Source organism: Sinohyriopsis cumingii, chromosome 5 (assembly GCF_028554795.1).
Source record: "Sinohyriopsis cumingii isolate HCF-2022 chromosome 5, ASM2855479v2, whole genome shotgun sequence".
Classification (NCBI taxonomy): Eukaryota; Metazoa; Mollusca; class Bivalvia; order Unionida; family Unionidae; genus Sinohyriopsis; species Sinohyriopsis cumingii.
Genome location: NC_142965.1, coordinates 104,142,214 through 104,150,910, shown reverse-complemented (window position 1 = coordinate 104,150,910; position 8,697 = coordinate 104,142,214).

Here is an 8,697-nt window from a genome sequence, read left to right as displayed (position 1 = left end):
AATGGCCATCAATCCTGCAGGTATCTTTCAGTTTCTGTATGTGCTGACTGATTTTCAGTTTGTATTATTGATTGAGAATCTCGAATACAATTTGAATTAGATGTTAGTTACTATTTCTTTGTAAGACAAATCACCTGTGACGTAATATAGTCACATTACATGTGAGATAACTGTTAATATCTAACTGTCAAACGTGTCCTTTATATATATGAATTCAATTACAATTGATTGTATTGAGCCTAATTAGTAAATGGATATGCAGGAAATGTTGTTCTAGCATCATTACTATTAACAAGCAGCTGACGTGTCCTCGAATATCTTTACAACAGTCCACCTTGCATCAACAGTCAATCTTGCATCTGCATTCTTAGAAAGAGTACTTCTCTGTCAATCAGCTTGAAAAGTTTCATTCATTGTGAACGTTAACTATCTTGATTTTGGAATCTGATCGTTATCCATCACACGAAATAAAAGTAGCCTCCAACAGATGGTTGGCATATCAAATTATTTACCAATATATTCTTCTAGCATATTCACCCTAGATTATATTTTCTTTTGGATTCACTGACAAATTGAAACTAACGTTGCCTTGTGCTTGCACAATGAGCTACGAACGACCACCACCCACTTTGGTTTGCATCAAATATGTTGCCTCCATGTCCACGCATTATGATTAAAAGATTTAATCTTGTTTTGTACATCAGTTGAAGGAATAAGATACAATGTTGTAAGACGGTATAATTTAATCCAGGTTTTTAATAATGCTACCATCTATTTATGATGGTATGTATGCTTTGAAGTCTTACCACAAGTACTGGAGACTGTGTATCTAATCATTTAGATTTTCAGGAGGGAAGCAAACAATGATCATTTGAAGACTTAAATACAGCTTGGTCTATGATATTATAGAGGGTAAGCTAATTACAAGGCTGCCTGAATGTGTTCAATATGTACCTGACTGTCGATAGGTCTATTATGTCACGTACGAGATGCTCGGACTGGACACTTTGTTTCGTTAAACATCGAAGGTGCATATTCACTGTGGTAAATGATTTCATCAATAGAGATGCTATACATGGAAAGATTAATTTTGACATAGCCGTTCGTGATGGCATTACATTCCTCTTTTATTCAAATACCTTCTTGTTGTTATCAGACTAGGTGATCTTGCGAAAGTATTTGACTAGTGTATCATTAATACTTGTTGACTTTATAGAAACGACAATATGATATTTCTTGCTAAAGCTATGATGTTACATATGTATTGTAGGAACATTGCTACAACTGGTACATACATAGTTAACAAAACCATGCGGCCGAAAATATAACGGAGAGGTTTCAGGAAGAAGAACTTGTTTTAGTTATGATAGGATGAAAATCACAAGCATGTATCCAGTTTCCAAGATAAAACGCTGATAAGAAGGCTCTATCAGTGCTTAATTAACATAACGGAAGAAAAGTGACACAAAAATAATCGACACCTTCTCTATTAGACCTTACACAAATTTGACACATTAACAATAATATCTTAGGAGCAACACACACACGCACATACAGGATAAACAGAGAAACAGACAGACGGATCGACAGAGAGATGATTAGTTTGAATTTTGTTTTGCGAACTGAATGCTCTCATGAGGCTGCTTTTATATCAAAAGACCACCGTAATTGTAGCCTTCTGACTAGATTCGGGAACCAGCTTTCAGGACGTAGATCTAAACAAACATTTTACTAAATTCACACACACACACACACACACACACACATATATATATATATATATATATATATATATATATATATATATATATATATATATATATATATATATATATATATATATATATATATATATATATATATATATATATATATATATATATATATATATCTGTGTGTGTGTGTGTGTGTGTGTGTGTGTGTGTGTGTACATATGTGCGTGTGTGTGCGTGTTTTGTTGATTCTTTTTCTCAGATGCTCTGATATTTTCTTTCTACCAGACTACGGTATTATATTCTCAAAGGCCTATTGGTTAAGTTATCAAACGATAATAAGCGAACAACTCGACATATATAAAGAATAATCTTAAGCTTCCAAAGTCTTCTTTAAATGGAATGATAAAAAACAAAATTGGTATCCGTTAAAACTGAATTATGCATGCAGATACGTGTGAGTGTGTGAATAGGATAGTTAACGTAGCTTTAACAATTGTTCAGTCATAACGCTACGAGGTATGCAGTGTTGTAGATTTTAGTGACGTCTAGCACTGGGGGATCATGCCTCAGACATGTAGCATGATGTCCTACCCAGTGGCATTATCCTGACTCCAGGCCGACCAGTCCTAACACTAACCTCTTAATGCTGAGCGCCTAGCGAGGCAGCTGTTAGTACCATTTTTATAAGTCTTTGGTATGACTCTGCCTGGGTTCGAACCCACGAACTCCCGCTTTCAAGGCGGACGCTCTAACCACTAGGCCACCGAAGCAGTCATGCAGATACCTCATGCACATATTGTCAGTGTTATTAAAAATTAGTATATGCTTGGTTTAACTTACGTGTTCGGATACCGTATAATAATGATGTTGTAGATCAGCTGACATTCGGGATTGTTTACCCCGTTACTCATCCCTCCCACAAGTACGCGTGGCGGAGCTCCCTTCAAGCATAATCTCAGATTATTGAATAAAGTATCATTGCTTGAAAATACGTAGAATTCCAATTCGGTAGTTTGGATGGGTCATTAATTTTTGTTTTTTATTTTCAAGGACATGGTTAAAATTAGGAATTAGTATTTTTGTCAGTTCAGTAGTTTCGATAAATCATATTGTTTGCAAGTATAAGCTAGTTAATGAGATACCTAGTAAAACATCAGGTGCCGCTTGATTGAGATGCCTTATCTCCTCGATGAGTGAAGCTGTTCTGTGACCTGATGACTTAAGACACCTGTTATCATGGTCACGTTCTAAATTAATAGTACGCAATGCTGTTCCATTTGTAGCTATAGTAATAGATAAAGATATTAACCATTGAACAAAAACAATTTCATACCCGACCCCCTCCCGCAAACAACTAATAATTGTGTTTTTAAAAGTACAGATCTTAAGTTAAGAAGATTGATAGGAACAATAATTAGTGTATTATATGCACAAAGAGATGATTTTGGTGTTCATTCATAATTTACTGTAATATAAAACTTGAATGCGAACTTTAACACCTGACATATGTATCATACGTATGTAATATTTTACTTGACATTTACATAGGGAACGGTGACAGGATATTGGTTATACTTCAGTGAAAGTAAAACATAATCGTACGAGCAGCAAAGAAATCAGCAGCTTTAGAAGTTATATATGACGTAGAAATGATCCCAAAGATCGAGCTTTGACAACAAATTAAAATTCCTTTATGGCTTTATTCTTTATGGTCTGTGACATTTGAATATGATGAATAATTCTGATTAATATCATGAGAGATCTTAGTTGATATATTCTCTTATGAAATCACTCATTTGCTTCAATAACTGTAAGGGTAAATAAAATAATGGTGTTTGTTTTCAATGTTTCAATAAAACACGTAAACAGAGTATTGTTCCTAGAACCGAATACCTTCAAAATAAGTATGGTTTATACAACCACATGTTTAAAGATAGGTATGGTTCATACGATTATGGGGGCCCCGAGTGTCCGAGTGGTCTAAAGCGCTTTTCGTTATGGATCACTGCCATCTCACCTCTGTCTGCTTGGGTTTGAGTCTAGGATTCGGCCAAAGTGGGTATGTGAGAAAGCTTGCCAGTAACTTCTCGTTGGTCGGTAGTTCTTCCTGGGATTTTCCCGGATTCTTCCTCCACCATTAATACTGGCCGCCATGCATAGCCTATCGTGTGCTGAAGAATGGCGTTAAACCATACAACAACAACAACAACATACGATTATGTATTTTTGTAATCACATATTATATAATTATAATTACCTAATTGGCTAAGTACTATATATTTTGCGGATCATGTCCCATATCTTATTCATAGAAGACGGAAATTTTAATGTAGAAATAATCTTTCATAATGCACTTTGACAGTGTTTTATCTCACTAGGAGTTTTATCCGGGAATATGCGGAACCTATTTAAACTTTCCGGCATCGGACGAAAGTTATATTTCCTCAATGTGTCTCGGTTTTGTCAAATGACTTTCTTACAGTCGTTTGTGAACCATGGTTTTGGTGATCGTTTAGTGTTTTTTGAGAAGGTATGGATGTATTATTCTGCACGCTCGATCAAAATAAACGTAAAGTGTTGAATATGATCATTTATAAAGGGATATGTGTTATTTTACAGTGTTTCAAACTTGGCCCAGTCGACATGCTTTAAATTGCATTGGTGAATGGCTTATCGATTGGAGATTTAATGTTCGTTACAAACATTGAAAGGTGGTCGCTGCTGTGACTGATATCAGCGACCTTCCAATCATATTCCCAAAGCAGCGACGAGAACAAATTGTCAGATAAATGCACGTATATGTATCCGTTGTTGACGTGTTGGTGTTTTAAAGATACACATTGTGTCTCAAACTGAAATTATTTACCATTTTGCCTATGTAACTTAATATTATTTGACCCTAATATTTTTATGGGCATTGAAATATCCAAAGCAGAACAAATGGGGAGAGGTTTTCAAATTTATTTGATAGTAAGTTGGTGTATGGTAGTATAAAAATGGAACAAAAACAAATCATTCCAATATAATATAGAATACCGGACACAAATCGGCTAGCAATGTTTATCAACTAAGACTCCAGCAAATCTTTTGTCCTTTATATCCGGCAATGACAAGGCATCAATTCGTGAGTTTGTTTTTTTATAACAACGAGACTAGGGGAAACACCTCGAAGTCTATCTCGACTTTTTCCACTGAATCTCTAAAGTATGTTATGTGCAATGGTGCACGGATGTTGCCTGGAGTGGCAGACATCTTGCTGTCTACTGTGACTGGGATAATACAACTACAGCTCGAGTTTGCTCTGTGTATTCTGCAATTATGCACTTGTGCTTTGTCATGGCAGTATATGGTGCACCCGTTTCTTTCAGCCGGCCTTTCCGTTCTTCTGATTACATTCTTGAGACAACAAACCGTCCTTTATGAAACAAATGCTCAAAATGATTATATAGCGATTTAGAGACAATTGTTTGTTGATGTGTTGTCTTATCTACCTATGCATGTTTGTAAATCGCTGTGTAACCTTCACTTCACGAGTTCAAGTGTTCAGTTCGCCTACTTATACAGATACGATGATTGCAGCTAAATCAATCTCTTGATGAGGCTTGACGCGTTCGGAACATGAAATAGGGAAAGTGTATCTGTATTTCAATTCAATGTGCGTGGTCGACGTTCGAATTTGCATTTATATTCGGACAATATGTCCAGTCACACTGCAAGTTGACCCTGCCTTTCAAAAATCTGCGACATCAACTTCATCTTTAGATTGCGAAGAATTGAATACACCTTTCCTGAACTTAAAAACGTTTATTAGCTAACCTTTCGATTCGGAATCAAGTACAAGTATGTATGCATTTATGTATGTATGTATGCATGTATGTATGTATGTATGTATGTATGTATGTATGTATGTATGTATGTATGTATGTATGTATGTGTATGACATCAACGTATGTTTGCTTTAACAGGCGAATGGTGGAAACAAAAAGAGTAAAATACCCGTATCAGAATGTTCGAATGAAGAAACTGTAAGTACAACTTAGCTGCCTCTGGAGTGGGTACACATAGTTTGAATTTGATAAAATACAGTTATCAGTTTTCAAACAAAGACGCAAACCACAGGTAAAATAGTGGTGTAACGTTTTCTATAGGATGGAACTGGTTAATGAGTGTGGTTGAGTCAGTGAGCGGTAGGATAACTCAATAGACATCCATATCAAGCTTCCAAAGTAAGTTTGTATGAAATCCAGCACTATAATTTATATAGCCCATGAATACAAGTGGTTATGTTTAAACGTCAAGGGACGTATCGCTGCTAAATGATGATGCTGAAAAATGATAGCTTAGAAAAAATCAATGCCACGCTCTATTACAGAAGCTGAAATGCTGGAAAAATTAAGATCAAAATCAGCAAATGTTATTAGATATAGAGTATTAGTACACCTTACGTTGCATATCGTAAATTTGATATATGATATAATATTTATTATTTCTATGCTGTTAAACGATTTGTATGTATGTATGGGTTTATGGGTGGATGCCTGTTTGCATCAAATCTATTTACGTATCGATATGTGTGATACAGGTTCTATTGATTGACAGTATATTTTAAAAGTAATTGGTGTTTTCTCAGTTTTTGTGGTTGAAGAAAGAATAAGGAAAATAAAGCTCCCTTTATGTAGTTAGCAGAGAAGGATGCTATAAGATATTTTGCACTTACATTTTGAGAAACTAACCCGAGATAAGTGAACTACAATAAAACTTTATTGCCGACATTGAAATGACTTAAGGTCAATGGCCGTTGTTTGCATTTGTTCATCTACCCTATTAAGTACTTAAAACTTTCTCTGCTCCATACGAAAGAGTTATATACACGTGTACATTTCTAAGTTTTAAGGTAAGCATTGCGCATACATTGCTTTGCTGGAAAATCGTATATATATGGAACAAAGAGCATTGCCAATATACACAAGTTCTCGTTGGAAAAAAAACATTAAAAATAGAGGCGACCCACCACAAAAAACAAACAAAAATAATAATGTACTTATCATCGAGATAAAATTATATATTTTATCTCGATGATTAGTACACAATATATATATATATATATATATATATATATATATATATATATATATATATATATATATATATATATATATATGCCAGTTTTTTTCTGTAATACTGACAATCATGTTTACTCACAGATATAAACCAAACGTTTTAGAATTTAGTTCCAGATAAACACATAACATGAGTGTACGTCTGTCTCTTACACTTCAAAAAGGTATTCGTGGGTCATTTTTTTTTGTAGGAAAACACTGTCAAAAGCTCTGTGAGTATTGTACATTTCTTGCTAAAGTTATTCTCTGTCTATATTTTAAAACAAGGAATGTGTTTATTTTATATTGTTTATTCAACCTATCTCATTTCAAATTAGAGATATACAATAAAATTCAGACTATAAATAGACGATACCATTAGATACTGCGTTGTATGTCCATAAGAATATCCCATTTTGCATATCATATACATTCTTCAATATATACCAGATATTAAACAATTACATATGCTGGGGAAGAAATCATTGATCATCGATGTGATATATCCACCCGTGACACATAAATTGATTCGAGAACGAGTTAAGAAAAGCAAGCCCGCTTTTTTAAGCGGATAGGCATAGATTTAACGTGGATTAGATAAACATAAGACTCGGGTGAATATTGGTTATCAATTGATTCCTTGGACTATTTTGAAACGCTGAAGATAATAGGGCAAAGAGTGGTGTTGGCTTCTTAGGTTTACAACGGTAACGTCAATAAACAAACTAGCTTTCGAATGAAATCGGTTGACCCATGGATGTCAGCAGTCAGCATCAGAATCATTCGAGTGAAAAATGACCGAGTTTCTTTGTTCAAGATTGGAAAAAATGCATGACTTATTATGTCATGAAAAGGCTATATTATTTAGTTCTACTGGAAGCCAACGATATTTAGGACCAATAACTTTCAATGTTCATTTTCTTTCTTCAGATGATTTGGTATCAAAGAATTATTTTTTGTTCGTAACGGCAGCAGTGGGGCTTAAGCAAAGAACATATATCCATGAAATTATATAATGGAATAGCGTAAATTTAAATTAATACAATATAATAAGTGACATATCAGATGAAATATTATTTTTCAACACCATTTTGTAGTATGTAATACTGATGCACCTGTTATTTTTATTTCATTCGAATTTAATTTATTTATAGGTAAATTATATCGTGTACAGAACAAACAATATAGCTTTAAAATTAAATTATTTCATTCAGTATAAGAAATAAAACATGCGAGTATGCCTCATACTTTGTATCAGATATCTTATATACACATATGATTCAATATTTTATTTATTAAACTACGTATTAATAAAATATATCACATATCTAACTTAGGGCATGTCTCTTATTAGAGAATATTTTTACTAAGTCAGATATCTTGTTTCTTCGATGACAAATGTTTAGCATTCATAGCGTATTTTTAAAAAAGATACAGCATTAAATTAAATTATGTATGTAATGTCACATATTAGATATGTAATATAAATACCTCTCATCCGTTATAGTCCATCTGCTTCGCATCCGTTGCTTTATAAGGTTTGTGATGACTTCACATTTTTTCAGATTTGCGGTCAACGAGTACGTATATCATTTGTTCATGTGTATTGAAGGTGAAACGGAGTCTCACACTACTATGACCAGAGTTTATAACACCATACTTTCCTTGACTTTTTTCCATACGACCACTTTTATAACCTTATTCAGACCAAATTCATTATACTATATCATATCGTCTTAACAGTTGATATCGCCACTTAATGTCTTCAGGTACATATGTTTTCATTTTGTGTTTTGTAACAAAAATGATACACAAGGACTATGCATGCAAATGCTGAAAAGGTACAATTATTTCCAAATATGTTTACATTGCTTTATAAATAT